Source organism: Rhodnius prolixus, unplaced genomic scaffold (genome assembly GCF_049639745.1).
Source record: "Rhodnius prolixus isolate KJV_2025 unplaced genomic scaffold, Rpr scaffold_7, whole genome shotgun sequence".
Classification (NCBI taxonomy): Eukaryota; Metazoa; Arthropoda; class Insecta; order Hemiptera; family Reduviidae; genus Rhodnius; species Rhodnius prolixus.
The window spans coordinates 33,921,157-33,936,248 of record NW_027411582.1 but is presented as its reverse complement, the minus strand read 5'-3'; the positions used below and the strand labels follow the sequence as shown (position 1 = coordinate 33,936,248).

General features: G+C 30.6%; 1 protein-coding gene across 7 annotated transcripts in view; it reads right to left on the bottom strand.

Annotated features, from left to right (window-relative positions):
• LOC141447499 (uncharacterized) overlaps positions 1–15,092 on the bottom strand; it is a 52,476-nt gene that overhangs the window by 24,768 nt on the left and 12,616 nt on the right. For 3 of the 7 annotated variants that reach the window (XM_074115122.1, XM_074115121.1, XM_074115123.1), the window contains exons 6-9: positions 14,162–14,330; positions 10,984–11,066; positions 2,306–2,435; positions 1,414–1,567 (exon numbers count right to left, since the gene is read on the bottom strand). The gene's annotated coding sequence lies outside the window, so the exon portion shown is untranslated. Of the gene's footprint in view, positions 1–816; positions 964–1,413; positions 1,568–2,305; positions 2,436–6,699; positions 6,836–10,983; positions 11,067–14,161; positions 14,331–15,092 lie in introns of those variants that run through there. The other 4 variants (XM_074115124.1, XM_074115125.1, XM_074115126.1 and 1 more) reach the window with 4 other exon arrangements.

Here is a 15,092-nt window from a genome sequence, read left to right as displayed (position 1 = left end):
CTCATGATATGTCCAAACTACAATAGTTTAGTACCCACTAATCATTATACAACCATTGTATTAAGTTCTAGCAATATCTCACGCTGATTATTTTGACTAAGAATGGCCAGAAATTTTAGACATCAAATAATAAAATAAAAGAAAAAAGCCTGATTACTTCTTTATTTTGTTATTTGTTCGTTTTTTTACGGTAATAGATTAAAAGTTTAGTTTTCTGCTTCATAAGTGGACTTTCAATGTAAAGCCTATGCTTCACAATAATAATGCTATTATTATTATTTATGTTAGGTATTTTATTCTTCTTTCTTATCACTGTAAACCAACTTTCATTTTCTTTTGATTAATTTTTATGTTTTTCTTTACTTTTTGCTATTTCCCTATTCCTGCGGACGACTATACTTTTCATTAAGTTGGACGAAAATTTTAAAAAATGCCACAGTATCTCCTACTTTGCTGTCAGTAATAAGTTTTCAAATGCAGAGATACCCTACGAGGTTACTGAAGAAATTGATGCTGATTCCACTTCCCACTGTAGGAATTATTTAGGCAACGAAAATAGAAACGTCCGATCATTATGAATAGTCAAAGCCTTCTTTGTAAACAGGAAAAATGTAGATAAACATCAGTAGTCAGTATAAAATATAGAACAAGATCTATTCATTTGAAGCATAAATGTTTTATGAAAGAAATTTATTATGAAACAGTCAAAGCCGGTCGTACTGTAATAATTTATTTTAGGAAGTCACCTGATTATAATCAGGAAGTACGAAATAGATTACTACAAACAAATAAATGCATTAAAACACCACCACTGACCTGCATAATATTTCCTACATCATTGCAATATACTTCTTTTAAGAGAACATTTAATAGAACTGGATTTCCGATAAATTTTTGGGTATTGTAACAAATTGAATATAGAAACAGTTCACTATTGGATAAGTGATTCTTTTAAGTCTTATAAAATGAACTAGTGCCGGAGAATTACGTCGTGTGGAAATAAATCATAAATATATTATACACAGTGTACGCAAGTCTGACCCTAACCACCAAGCCCCTTAATGTTTTCGTCTGGTAACATTGTAAAATCAAGAGAGGCATTGACCTCGCTAATGCACATGCAAACACAAAACTTTCTTTCAATTATACTACACATCCGACACGTCGTGAATAAAGCACTCCCTTCCCTTAATATGTTGCTATAAAACACGTAATACATACAACACACGCGCGTTGCAACGTAATTGCAACCATCACATTAGCTTGCAAGCTCAAGTTCACTAAAATTAAAAAAAAAGAAAAAGTTCTACAATAAAAATAATAGAGAGATCGATGGCCATGGATTTTAAACTTCGTATACTACATAAAAACCTCATTTAGGACTATCGTTTAAAATAATTAAAAGATTCTTACCATGTTTTATTATTACTGGGTTAGCATGAGGCTAACGCCATCATCTTCTGAGTGAATAATGCTGAGACTGCATTCTTCATATGGATATCCAAATGTTCCTAACAAGCAAGATGCTTAAATCTGGAAACTGCAAATTCTGGAACTCTGGTGCAAGCTGGAAAAATTACAAAAATGATTAGGTTATGTGGAAAAGATGTTGGGTTTCTTTTTGTCTATTAGACATTTTCATTTAGTAATTCCATATTTATAAATTAATTTCTAATTAAGTGTTTCGAAATACTGAAATAAGCAGAAAGCCATGTGGTCTATCTCTGATATATCATTTCTAAATACAAAAAAATATTTACATAAACATCATATATGTCTATGTCCTTGAAAATGTTATCAGGCAATGCTTTTGCCATATAGAATTTTAAGTTGAATTCTACCATAAAAATAAATCATCCAATTAAAAATTCAATCTTATGGATAATCTTCTTTTTTTATTACACATATTTTCTTCAATTATTATTCATCTACATTTAATTAAAATAAGAAAAGCGTAAATATCTGTAAAGACTTTCCATATTAGTTTTGTTTAACTTAAAATATTCACTAAAAGTAATAACACAAGTACTTTTACTTTATATTTCATATATTAAAATTAAATTTTCACTTTCAACTGCTATTTTATCCATCTAATTAAACTAAGCTTACCATAACGATCTCTTGCACTCTTACTATTTGCGAATTAGAATGTTCAAATTAGTATCAGCTAAAAATAAAAGAATCTACCCAATCTATCTTATTCAGGATTGCTGAAATTCTTAATTTTTAAAATTAAGATTGCTTGTTCCTTCAATTAGGGTAACAGAACTTTACTTTCATGTAAATAAAAAAATAAAATACCTACGTAAAAATAAATTTCAGTTTTTTAGTTGGAATTTCAATTAAAATTAGTCTTTCTTCTTGTTTTCTGCAACAATGTTTTACTTCTCCAAGAAAGCCTCCAAGAAAAGTAACTCGTTCACGTTCTATCTTTCCTGTCGCAATTTAAAGATTTTGTTAGTGTTTTAAATAAAACCCGTATCACGAATATGAAGCAAAACAAACTATGCTTTTACTTAGTTTCAGTTATTTTTACGTAAAAGTAAGCAAAAATAGGTCTACTTGGAAAAGAGATAATTCTCTATACAATAAATGTTTAATAAAAGCATTGAATGTTTTGGCCTCTTAACGGAAGAGCATTCTAATAATAGTAATTATTATAATAAACACGCAGACGGTGTCTATCTGGAAAATGATATACCGCAGTCAAATACAGACAGAAAATTGGGGTATAATGAATTATTAGATCATGCAAGCAATGCCAAAGAAGCAGAAGATTGTTTTCATAATTCAGACGTGTACTATTATTAGTAACAATAAAAATATAATTTAAAAAATCTGTAAATACGATATTCCAAACGAAAAGAAAATTAATAACTTGGGGACAATAGAACAGAGAATATAAAAAAAATGTTTTGAAATGTTCAAGCTGAATCCAGTGATCAACATCCCTCAGATAATATCAATGAACAGGTTTTTCTCAAAGAAAACTTTGGACAGCACTTTCAGGAATTGAGAGTGCCCAAAACCATAATGAAATGGAAAATTCATTTTCTTCTTTTTTACAATATATTGATCTGTGTTTTATTAGTATGGTTCCTGAAAAAACCGTTTATCACTACTACTACTACTACTACTACTACTAAACGTTTCGACACGGATGGGTGTCTCCAAAAGAAACTGCAGCACTCCATGATTTTGGTTTTCCCATAAATAAAATATATACATTTTTTTTTCTCTCGATTTTATAAATATCCTCAATATCTAAATAATAGATCAATAAATCCACAATTTCAGTCTCAAATACTTTTTTTAACTAGACGTCTTAAACCGCCCTAATCCATCTTCAGTTAGATCTACAAAGAAAGTCAAAAACCGCTAATTCTGATTACTTTTGGCTATCATTGTAATTGATACTGAAGATGTACCCAGAGCGGGGTAGTTCGAAACGTCGATTCGAAAAATAATAAAAGAATTTGAGGCTAAAAATTGCCTTTAATAATCTAATTAAAAACCACAAAACATAATTTAATTTACCGAAATTAAAGCAAATATACATATATATGCGAAAGCCCTTGTTACACATTTAGAAAATTTATAAAGTTCAGACACATCTTCGACGGTCAGAAATGCTAACACAAGATGAACTTCTCTTAAATACATCTTTTACCAATTCAGTAATAAATACACTGGGCCAAAAAAGTCTGTGAACACTAACCTAAATTTTATTACTTTTATTATTATCTTATTAGAAACTTCTTTTATTTTCAAATGAAATATACTATTCGATAGAGAGAAACCAGAGTTTTTCATTTTATATTCAATCTTTTATTTTTGTTCAGCAGGAATATCACAATTAAATGTTTAACAAAACAACACCCCAAACGAATGCAAAAAAAGTCTGTGAACACTTTGCAGAAATAAATCATTGTTACACATTGTACGTGAATTATAAATTTTAAAAACTTGTAGGACCTCCTATGTTCCTAATCACTTCCAACAAACGAGCTTTCATCGATCCTAATAATTTTGTGGTCGTCAATGTTGGAATTTTATCCCACTCTTCGAAAATAGCGTTTTTTAGTTGTTCACGGTTTCTTATTCCTCGTTTATTTATTTCGCGGCTGATTTCATCCCACAAATGTTCTATTGGGTTAAGGTCTGGCATTTGTGGAGGGGTGTTTAGGCGCCAGAGTGTATTATTTAAAAGCCATTCCCGAGTTTTTGGTGCGGTATGTTTCGGGTCATTGTCTTGTTGGAAGACAAACGTTCCCTCCAACCCTAATTTTTTTGAATTTTCTTTTAAATTGCGTCTTAATATATCCACATACACATATTGGTCCATCATACCATTAATTAGATCTAACTTGCCCACTCCTTTAGCACTCATGCACCCCACACCAGAATGTTGCCTCCCCCATGCTTAAAAGTAGGCTTCATATTTTTCATTTTCATAGCTTCATTTCTTTTTTGCCACACTTTTTGTCGTCAATCAGACCCACATACATTGAATTTCGACTCATCTGAAAAGATTACGGTTTCCCAGAAACTAGAAGGCTTAGAAACATATTCTTTCGCGAAATCCAATCGGCGGTTACTATTTATTTTATTGATTAAAGGTTTTTTCCTCGGGACTCGACCGCAATAATGGTATTCATGTAATTTATTTCTAATTGTATGTGGTGTTACGCTTACACATAACCACTTGATAATTCTTGACTGATTTTTTGAGCGCTTGTCCTGGGTTCTTCTCGAACAGACTTCAGAATTTGCCGTTTATGAAAGGAATTAAGTTTTGGTGGCCGTCCACTGCGTGGCCTACTAATCACATTTCCGTACTTTTTTATTATATTATGCACCGTTGAAGGGTTTTTTTGAACTATCTTCCCTATTTCTCGAATACTTTTTCTTTCATTTCGCAACGTCACAATAAGTTCTCGAATTGGTCTGGGAACTTCCATATTAGTGGTTAAATATGTACTAATTAGATTATTTATTCACAAAACTGACTGTAGTGGTTTCTACAATACAATAGAGAACTTTGAAACTTTATTCAATCGTTTTTCTGTTTGTTATCTTAATGTTTTTACATATTTATACAGCTGTTCACAGACTTTTTTTGCATTCGTTTGGGGTGTTGTTTTGTTAAACATTTAATTGTGATATTCCTGCTGAACAAAAATAAAAGATTGAATATAAAATGAAAAACTCTGGTTTCTCTCTATCGAATAGTATATTTCATTTGAAAATAAAAGAAGTTTCTAATAAGATAATAATAAAAGTAATAAAATTTAGGTTAGTGTTCACAGACTTTTTTGGCCCAGTGTATGTCAGTTTCTGATAGTAGTGATTTGTAAGTTTCATTAAGGATTAACGTGCCTCCATTAACAATAAACGAAAATACGAGAAATCACTCATTCATAAAGATACTAAACCATACTCACTACATAATTTTGAAAACAATCTTAATATGTAATGAAAAAACAACGAACATAATTACAGTATTGTGAAATCTTTCTGATAATGGAAAAGAATTTACAAAACGAATACAGTGTATATTAATTATAAATTAGTAATCAATAAATGAATGTATGTCGTATAATATAACGTGACGAAATGTTTATTTTCAGCGTTATTAATAGAATTAATACTCGTCCATTATAATAAATTAGAGTATTAATTTTTCTTTTATCTAACGATGTCGAACTTAATTGCTATATTGGACTTTGGTCCAAACAAATATTTTATCATATGAATTAAAAGAAATTAAAACACATCAACAATGAAAACGTTTTTTCGTTGCTGCAAAATTGACAACCTTGAATAATAAATTGTGTTCAAGGTAAGTTCTAAATGATGTAATTATTCTACAGTATTAAATTTCGTATAACGAAACCGGGATTTCAATTTTTTTCTAGTATTAGAAAAACTGTGAAAAAGGAAAAAAATTTTCTTTGACAAAGCTATCAACACTTCAATCAATTACAATTAATTGATTATGGAAGATAGATAATAATTTTGAAGGCAAATTACAAGAGAAGGTTGGATATGCTCAAATGAAGACCTTCACGAAGAATCCTATAGTGACTGCCCATGGGCAGTCAAACAGAACGTTAAAAGAACTCTGTTAATAACCTAATTATAAATGTGGTTTTGGCCGAAAAAGAATGTTCACATATGTAAACTCTTTAGATTAACACATCAAACATCGCCGCCGGTTTTTACGTTAACAAACTAGAAAACTATGTAACTGTGAGCGTTATATTAAATTACCTCGAGCAAAAGTCTGAGCCTCTCAACTATTATGAGCTCACTCCTAAACTAAAAAAAAAACTACTAATCTGAGCATACAAATCTAGTTTAAATAAGTTTTTGAAAAAAAATCACAAATTTGTTTCAAAACTTTCGCAATGAAATCTTTCAGAAATCATGGCGTTATTGTTATAGAAAGAAATTTTGAAATTATCAGCGCATACAAGTTACCGTGAATTATTCAAATTAATGACCAGTATGAATAAGTTATTAGAAAGTAGTACGCACTAACAGAAAGAATAATAGTTAATGTTAAATGGACTTTAAAAAAAAACAAAAAATATAAACAAATAAAAAAAAAGGTGAACAGTAGATATATTTCATTTAAGAATCAGATAATTTTAGATCATTATTTTTAGGTATAAGTAGTAAATAATTTTTACTTACAAATTGCTCACCATTTCTAATTGACTTTTATGGCAAATGACACAAATTTAACCTTCCAAAATTTTCTCCATTTTACTTTATAATTCATAATTTAAACAATAGAGTACGTTAGAGAGCAGGCACATATTTTAGCCAGTAAAGGATCATAACCTAGATACATAAGTTACGAGAAGTAACAGTTCAGTAACCATTAAATTCGCAACAACATAATATGGGTAGTAAAATATAGAATTAAACAGAAATGGCATTTTACAAGGAAGCCTATCCTGGTCCACAAGAAAATTTCCTAAAACAATATGCACGAAAAACGTCCCAAACAAGTTCGATTTCTAACTTGTAATATTCGAGATAACGTTTTTTACAGTCAAAATTTAAACACATTTAATTTTGGTTAATATTATAAAAGATTTAGGTTCATTCAGAATATCACAGGGTAGCATAGTCAAACAACTTCACTTCGGAATTGCCCTAAAATGTATTTTCTTGGAAACTGGTATTAATTAAAAATATAGTATGTAGATAGGTCACATGTATGCAATCTACAAACGAAGTTTATTCAAAATCATAGAAGCCGTTTAAGAAAAAATCTTGCGATAACTAAGAAAATCAGTTCAGGATATTTGCTCTTAACACGAAGTTTTTACAGTTCTTTTTTTCGTTAATATTTTTTGTCAAGAGGTAACACCAGACACTACACTATAGGAAAACATATCCAATCCCTCCCACTAATAGTCTAAAATGAATTTTCCTGGGAAAACGTTTCAACTAAAGAAAATATTTAAAAAAGAGGAAAATCTGCTTGGTGAAAGCACGCTCCCAGTTCAGAGATTTTCATTGCTATGTTAATTCCGGGTATCCAAAGAAAATTTAAAGATTGAGCTTCCTGAAATGTTTAGTTTCCAAGATATTTAGATTAGACCATTTTCTAAAAAAATCACTTGTTTAGGTAAGGAGACCTAAACAGGTTTACTGGTGAACAAAGAAAATTTAACTTTATCAAAGAAAAGTTATATTAAAGATTCTAAATCAAATTGGTAGATGGACGTTAAGTCTGCCTGAAAAAATAGGCGATTACTTTCCTTTAGATTCTAAATCAGCAGATTAGGAATTTTACTCAGATTACTTTGACAATATATGCGTGTATTTAATATATTTAGAGAGTTGTACAGCTAGGAGAGGATATTTCGTGACCGCTGGTTTCACTTAATTGAATTACCATGACTGGATATACCAGTGCACCACGACTGCTCCATCTTGTTCTGTTACATTATAATTTTTTTTTTCTAATTAAGCTACCGGCCAAAACTGCATATCTGTTGGATTAGTATTGTAATCCTTTATTTATCGAAACATAATCTAAACGCCGAGCAAAAATATCACATCAAGATATATCTGACGTTTTACAAATGTCAAACTGAAAAAAGAAATACAAACCGAACTGAACATTCCTCTCCTTCTTTCACACCACCAAAATCTTCTATTTCTTAAAACTATAAATATGACATAAAAACGTTTTCATAGAATATGATCACTCCCAAAATTTTTTTATCTTCCCATTAAACTTACCTACCGACATACTTAACATTGTCGATCGTACTAAAAACTTTTCGCTACCTTAGAGGTTTACAGGGATGCAAATGGGGTTCCACAACCTTGGTTAACCTACTCACCTTTCCGTCATTCTTCAAACCGATCAGCTCACTGCCGACTCTAGGATAAGTTTCCAAAAAACTGTTATGAACGTCTTAACCCCCACATTGGCGCAGTGGTCATCACAATGCTACCGATATTTTCATGTAATTTGTACAGAAGTCCAGAGAAACTATGGGGGCAGTTTTTTTTTTAAATGTAACCCAGCACTTCAATTGTGTTCAGCATTTTGGATTATTAAAAGTTCAAAATTAAAAAGTGCCTTTCTTTTATATACTTCTTTAATCTGCAATGTTATCTTTCAAAAAGATTCAGTAATCTTTCCTTTCTCATCGGTGGGGGCAGGAGTGCCGCAATGGAGTATACTTGGGGCCTCATCCTCAGCATAGTATACCATATATATCCCGCCTTACCACCACATTCAGAGAGAGACACTTTGAAGAAATGCAGATGACCAGCTAGAAGTACACATCAATCACGCTTCATTAGAATCTTAAACAAAGAAGTGCGAATGATATGAACCCACAGAAAAAATGACGGAAGTGCCAAACTTCTTTACAGGAATACTTGGGATATTGTAGAAATATTTATGTACCCATAGCATAAAAATAAATAAATTAAGCTAGATTAAAATCTGTTAATTAATCTACAAATTTTCAGAATAGGTTCTTGGTTTGTTTTTTTTTGGAAGAGAAGTGATATTAAAAACTGCAATCAAATATATACGTTTGAGTGTACGTAATAGATTTTGTGTATGACTGTTATTAGCATAAAAATGACCCACGATTTTATTGGTCATAGCACGCATATTTTTTATTTTTCTGAGGTTGTAGACTTTCATCGTCATCTAAAGTAAATTCTTCACTTTGGTGAAGAGAATTTGACTTTAACTATTTGGAAATTTTGTCCACTACTGCGGACGAGAATACTTTTCAAAAAAAAAAAAAAAAAAAAAAATCATTAAAAACAGTTAAATAATACTGAACATATGTGCATATAGATATCAGAATATTTATATGGTGATAAGCAAATGTGAACAAGAGATATGTGTATAAGAGGAGTATATTTACTCATATGGTCTGTGCGAGCAATGGGTAGAGTAAATTATTATAATATTTCCATTAATTTTTCGGCAGAGTTTTATTTTAATAAGCTTTTTAAAGGGCGACAATTATTCCATTGCAATTATTGAAGCTCTTAAATATATTTGAAAATCTGCACTTAACATTTCAAAGGGTTAAAGAAATTTTGGCAAAACTAATTTTACATCGACATCTATACCTATTATGGCTATTAAATCATGCCAAAAATCTAATAATATAATGAACAGATAAAATTTGTACGAGTAGAGGTCACGTAAGTATTCACGAGAGATTAGATTAAGCGGTACTCTGTACCAATGAATGTCAGTCTAATCTCGAGAAGAGCAAACTAATTATTAGCAACAATTGTATGAAATAAATAAAAGGATGCTGTCATAAAAAAATCCCCATCAATAATAAGAAGAAACCCCTAATCTATCTCTAGAGAGAAAAGAAGTAAAAACAATAAACGGATAAAGATAAGCAGGTACGTTAAGTAGTCATAAATGCAGAAAATAAAAAGGCCCTCTACCGCACATATAGGAAATAGTTATTACTTAATAAAGGAGAGAAATTACTTTAACACACTTAAGTTCAGTTCTACTACCTACTGCAGAATGGACACTCATAAACATATCGCATTCTAACATTAAGATGATACAGACCAGAAGATCACTAATTCTCGTCATAAGATATAATGCAGGGAGTTGTAATCATCATAAGTAATGATTGCCTCATCATGTTCATGATTAAATAAGACAGTTTTTTTTTTCGTGGACTATAAGGCCAGTAATACACAGTACATTCAGTGAAAGTGCAATACAACTTCTCAATAATAAAATAAAGTAGCGCGCTCCAAGATAGCGTGAAACGAGTACATGTTCATAATATCCTTACCAGCAGCTTGTATAGCTCAACTATTAATTAATAATGGACGAAGTTGCGCAATAATTATGACATCGGTTCTCCTTTCATTATTTTAATTACAGATTAATAATTATTAATTACACTTAATGCGGTCTTATTAATGTTTTAAAGTTTGATAAGGATTGATTTTTTTTTTACTTCTTCATAAATGTATGCCTAGATAGCAATAAATATTAAGATCAAATTTGTGATGCCTAGCTTTCACCGCTTAAAATCGTTTTGAGTTACCCGAGTCTGAAAACGTTATTTTTCGAAAAAGTCTCTTTCTCTTTGTGTGAGTGAGTATTTAACGTGAACTCTCGTGACTCAAAAAAAAATAAATAAATCGCTGACCCGATAGAAATTTATTTATTTGCTTACTTATTCGAAACCATTTACAGCTGGTTTCATACTCAAATTAGCGGTCAAAAACTACTCACCCAAAAATAGTCCTTACTAAGGATATTTTTCATTTTTTTTTCTAACTTTTCTCGAAAATAGCGTAAACGATTTTTCTTTACACTCCGTACACTAATTGCACTGTCATTAAATTTATTATTATCATTATTACCTATTTTCTTCTTAAATTTTGAAATTTTATAAATTCTTTACCTTAAGTAATTAAATAATTTTAAAGTGTTCTTACTTTCACATAAAAGATGATGACCATCTCGTTATGGCATTTTCGAGGAATAATATGTTACAGACCTCCCCAAAAAAATCACTTTTCTGAAAATAAATAAATAAACAAAATTGTTAAACTTTTTATGTATTTTTAAAATAAGAAATTAGTAGTAAATCGTTTGAACCAATACACACCAAACGAGAAGCACTCGAGGAGCTCGCCAAATTTCAAAGATGACCGGACTATTAGTTTCAAATGAAACGCCAAAAAATATCCGAGTATTTTAATTAAATGGAACGTTTTGTTTTTTAAATTATTTTCATTTTTACATGTCTTGAAAGAAATGTTCGATTTACACGGGTTCAGAAAAGGCATAATTTTAATTGACAAGGTGCTTTAGGGGAATCGAATTTCCTTTTATAAATCGAGAGGATAGGTGTGCAAACAAATAGTTGTAGCAAATTATCATTAATTTATTCAATAAAAAATTCTTAACTGAGTTAATCTACCAGCTTGGATCTTTGCCAGAGAAACAAATACAAAAGATAAAATACATTTGAGTTAATTTTGTTTTTGTAATCACCTTAATTAAGGAACATTCTGCGTACCTAAACAGAGATAACCATTATAATTAATGAATATATGTAGTACATATATGTAAACACTACATCTTACTCAAATTAATTAACTTGGTTATTAATATTATTAAAAAGTATTTGATCATTTTAATTCCTACAGTTACCTTCATAAGCTTAATACTTTCCAGAACAAACATGACCTTTCTTCTATCAACTGATACGTCAATAACAAATAGGATCTTTTACTATATAATTACTTTGTAATGTCTATAGAGAACCGATGAAGTACTCTAGAGTAAAACCAAAACCTAAAGTTCCAGCTTCTCCAAAACAACCATAGAATTTTAAAGAAATAAAATTATTTCAACAAGTTTTATAGAACGAATACTTTTCCCCATTACATTTGAATTAACTTCGATAAAAGTAAAACCTTAAATTTCAAAGATTACGACTTAATAAAGAGCCGAAAAGATACTTTGAGTGCTAAGTAGAAAATTCCTAAGCGGTCAACATAAAATTTTATGTAAAAGGAATGATAAATATTTTAATTTGTAATATTACTGAATGAATAATAATAATAAAACTGTCTCTTGCCATAATTTATGTAATAAATTTTGTTGTAACTAATTGGTGAGAGAAAAAAATCGTTAAAAACCCTCATAATTTATTCAGTAGTCTTCAAATTTAATTTTTTTTTTCAGATTTTTATATCAATTGATATGACACAGGTGCTAAGGCAGTTCCATTACCTTGATTGACACTTAGAAAAATTGCATAACCCATCTCTTCCCTAAAAGTGCCTTAAAAAAGCAATTTACAAAGAAAAAGAAAGTTATTCAAATAAATATTATCGGGGTGGGCAATGAGCAAAGAAATTTCATGAAAATAGTTGGCAACGTTTTCTCTAGAAAAATCCCGAAAATCGAATCAGTTCAAAAGCGCCACTTTTGGTTGGCTGATTTTGTCTAAATGGACTCTGTATCGATGATGACACCGATCCAAAATATTAAATCAGAACTTTCTGTGGACTTTTCGTTTTTAAATTACGAAATGTTAAGTAAGTTGCTCATTCCACATAACACTTTATACGGAAAACGATCTTCTCTTAATAACAGAATTAGAGAAAGTAAAAATTAACTTTTTAATGAAGTTAAGTTGTTTGTTGTAAGCGAAAAAGGGTTGCTCACAAAACTTCACTGTAACTTTAAAGAAATAAATCAATAATACGATTCTATAAAATATTTGTGTACATTTGTGGGAAGAAAAGAGATTGTCAACAACTTTAAAGTTCTAAAGAAGCGTAGTAGGAAATTTTCTACCAAAAGAGTGGGAAAATGAATTTCCAACGTGCAAACTTATCGTGGCAATAAATATTTTAGGTTAAAAGACAAGGAGAAAAAAGTTTTCTTTGAATCCCTAAGGTAAAGCGTTACGCCTGGCTGAGGGATTTTGACCGTTCTAACTTGAGGCCGAATCCCATGATGGAATCTTAACGAAATATAAGTAAGTTTCCTGCGATTTTTGGAGCTATTAGTTCTCACTTGACCGTACAAGCCATTTCAGGCTAGTGACGTTTCAGGAAAACCTAAAAACATATGGTTCCTTGAAAACTGACACGATCGCATAACTTAGACGTTGTAGGTTCAAAGAAAATTAAAATAACTAGCACAACATACTTTTCGGAAAGTTTTTTAAAATTTATTTTGAACGGTTTTTTTGAGGCCACGACAGGTTTCTTGCAAATTTGGAAATGTTCTAGTCAATTATATATTAATGAACTTACATTTCCTTATTTTTACTTTTTCATACATCCATATATTTGATATACTTGATATCAATATCATTTCTTCACCAAAAATATCTAGTTATGTGTCCTCTGAGTTCGAAAATGTATCTTTAACAAATAATGTGAACCAAATATCTCATAATGAAAATTCAAGCAAGAGAAAAAAACTTTATATTTCGATTAGATTCTATCAGCGACTGCAAATTAGCAAAATCCCTTAACAATGAAGTATCAATTTTCTATATTTTTTTTTTTCATATTTTCTCGAAAATATTGTATGTCTGTATATATTTTTTTTTTAACTTAATGTACTCTTATTGTTTACATGTATTTTTCATTCTAGGAAAAGAGTTAGGTAACTTTTCCACTCCCTGTTTTAATTGTGCTTGTAATACGTATGTGATAATGGTTGTTTTTCTGTTTTCTGCGATTTCCCTGAAAACCAATTTGAGCTAATCGCTTCAAAATAAAATAAACTAAATATTAACGTAAAGGCTTATCAGTATTACTAGAAACGTTTAAATTACGAACGGTTTACTCGAAAATTAAAATGTTTCCTTGGAAATTCTATAAAACGCAAATTGTCCACTAAGTTGTCCTTTAAATTATAATGTACGATCATACACTTCACTTACATTGCAATTCAAGAAGGGTTAAAAGTTTTAAGAAATATTCTAGTTTAAGTAAAAATTTCTCTATCGAAAGTACAGTATCATTTTACTGAACGGTTCTTTCATTTTTTGAGACCATTCATACACTCTTCTCTACAGATGACACAGTCACACTAGTACTACACGTATAAACCCTAAATCAATCAAGTGACAAACGTACTCACAAAAAAAAGTATCTGGAGCAAAGAAGTGCCAGTAAACAAAAAATGCCAGCATGCCACCTTTACTCTTCGGCGGGGCCTCAATCCTCCGGTCTTCTTCAATCCTCTTCCTTGCAAAGATCTGGTGCGCTCTTCACAGTCAAATGACTCACATTGAACCCACACTCTAGACCTAAAAGACACAAGTATTAAGAAAAGGTGCAAAATCACTTTGCAAGACTCTTTGGGTCGATGCTCCAAATTGCCCATGAAACTCCAAACGATTGATATATGTATATTGCTATCCTCAAACCTATGTATAGACTCGGATTAGAGCTGAGGGGTTCAGCCAAACATCCAAAACTTACGGACTCAAACAGACATTCAAATAGAAAAAGTTGACGCTCCTTTCTACGTGTTAAACCTTGCTTTTTATAATAACCACAACAATCCATTCGTACAACAACTTGTCAAGACGAAATATCACAAGCTCCAATCTGCTCTAATCCATTTGTACAGTCTTTCACCTTTACTGTTATTCATTTCTAACAATCCATCACGCCGATTGAATCGCCAGCAGTCCCGGTCTACCTTGAGAACTAAAGAACATCGTCATCATCGATTTCCTGTTAAGAGCGCTACCGATGGATAGGTTATCTCCACTTGCTCTTCACGTATCAACTATATCTCCATTACTCATATTTACTTATTGTAATATTTTTATATACAGATTGCAAATTACTAAATAAATAAAAACAATTTGCGTGAACGATTTTTCTGCGTGCACACATACGTAAATACTTCTTAAGTGAGTAATTTGTTAGGAATTTTTTTTAAAGACAGTTCTGAGGAAGAATAAGACTAGGCATCCCTCTAAACTGTCTTTTTCAGTGAAATGAACGGTTTTCTAAACCATACTTTTCTTTAAACTTCATCTTACAAAACAAAATTTTAA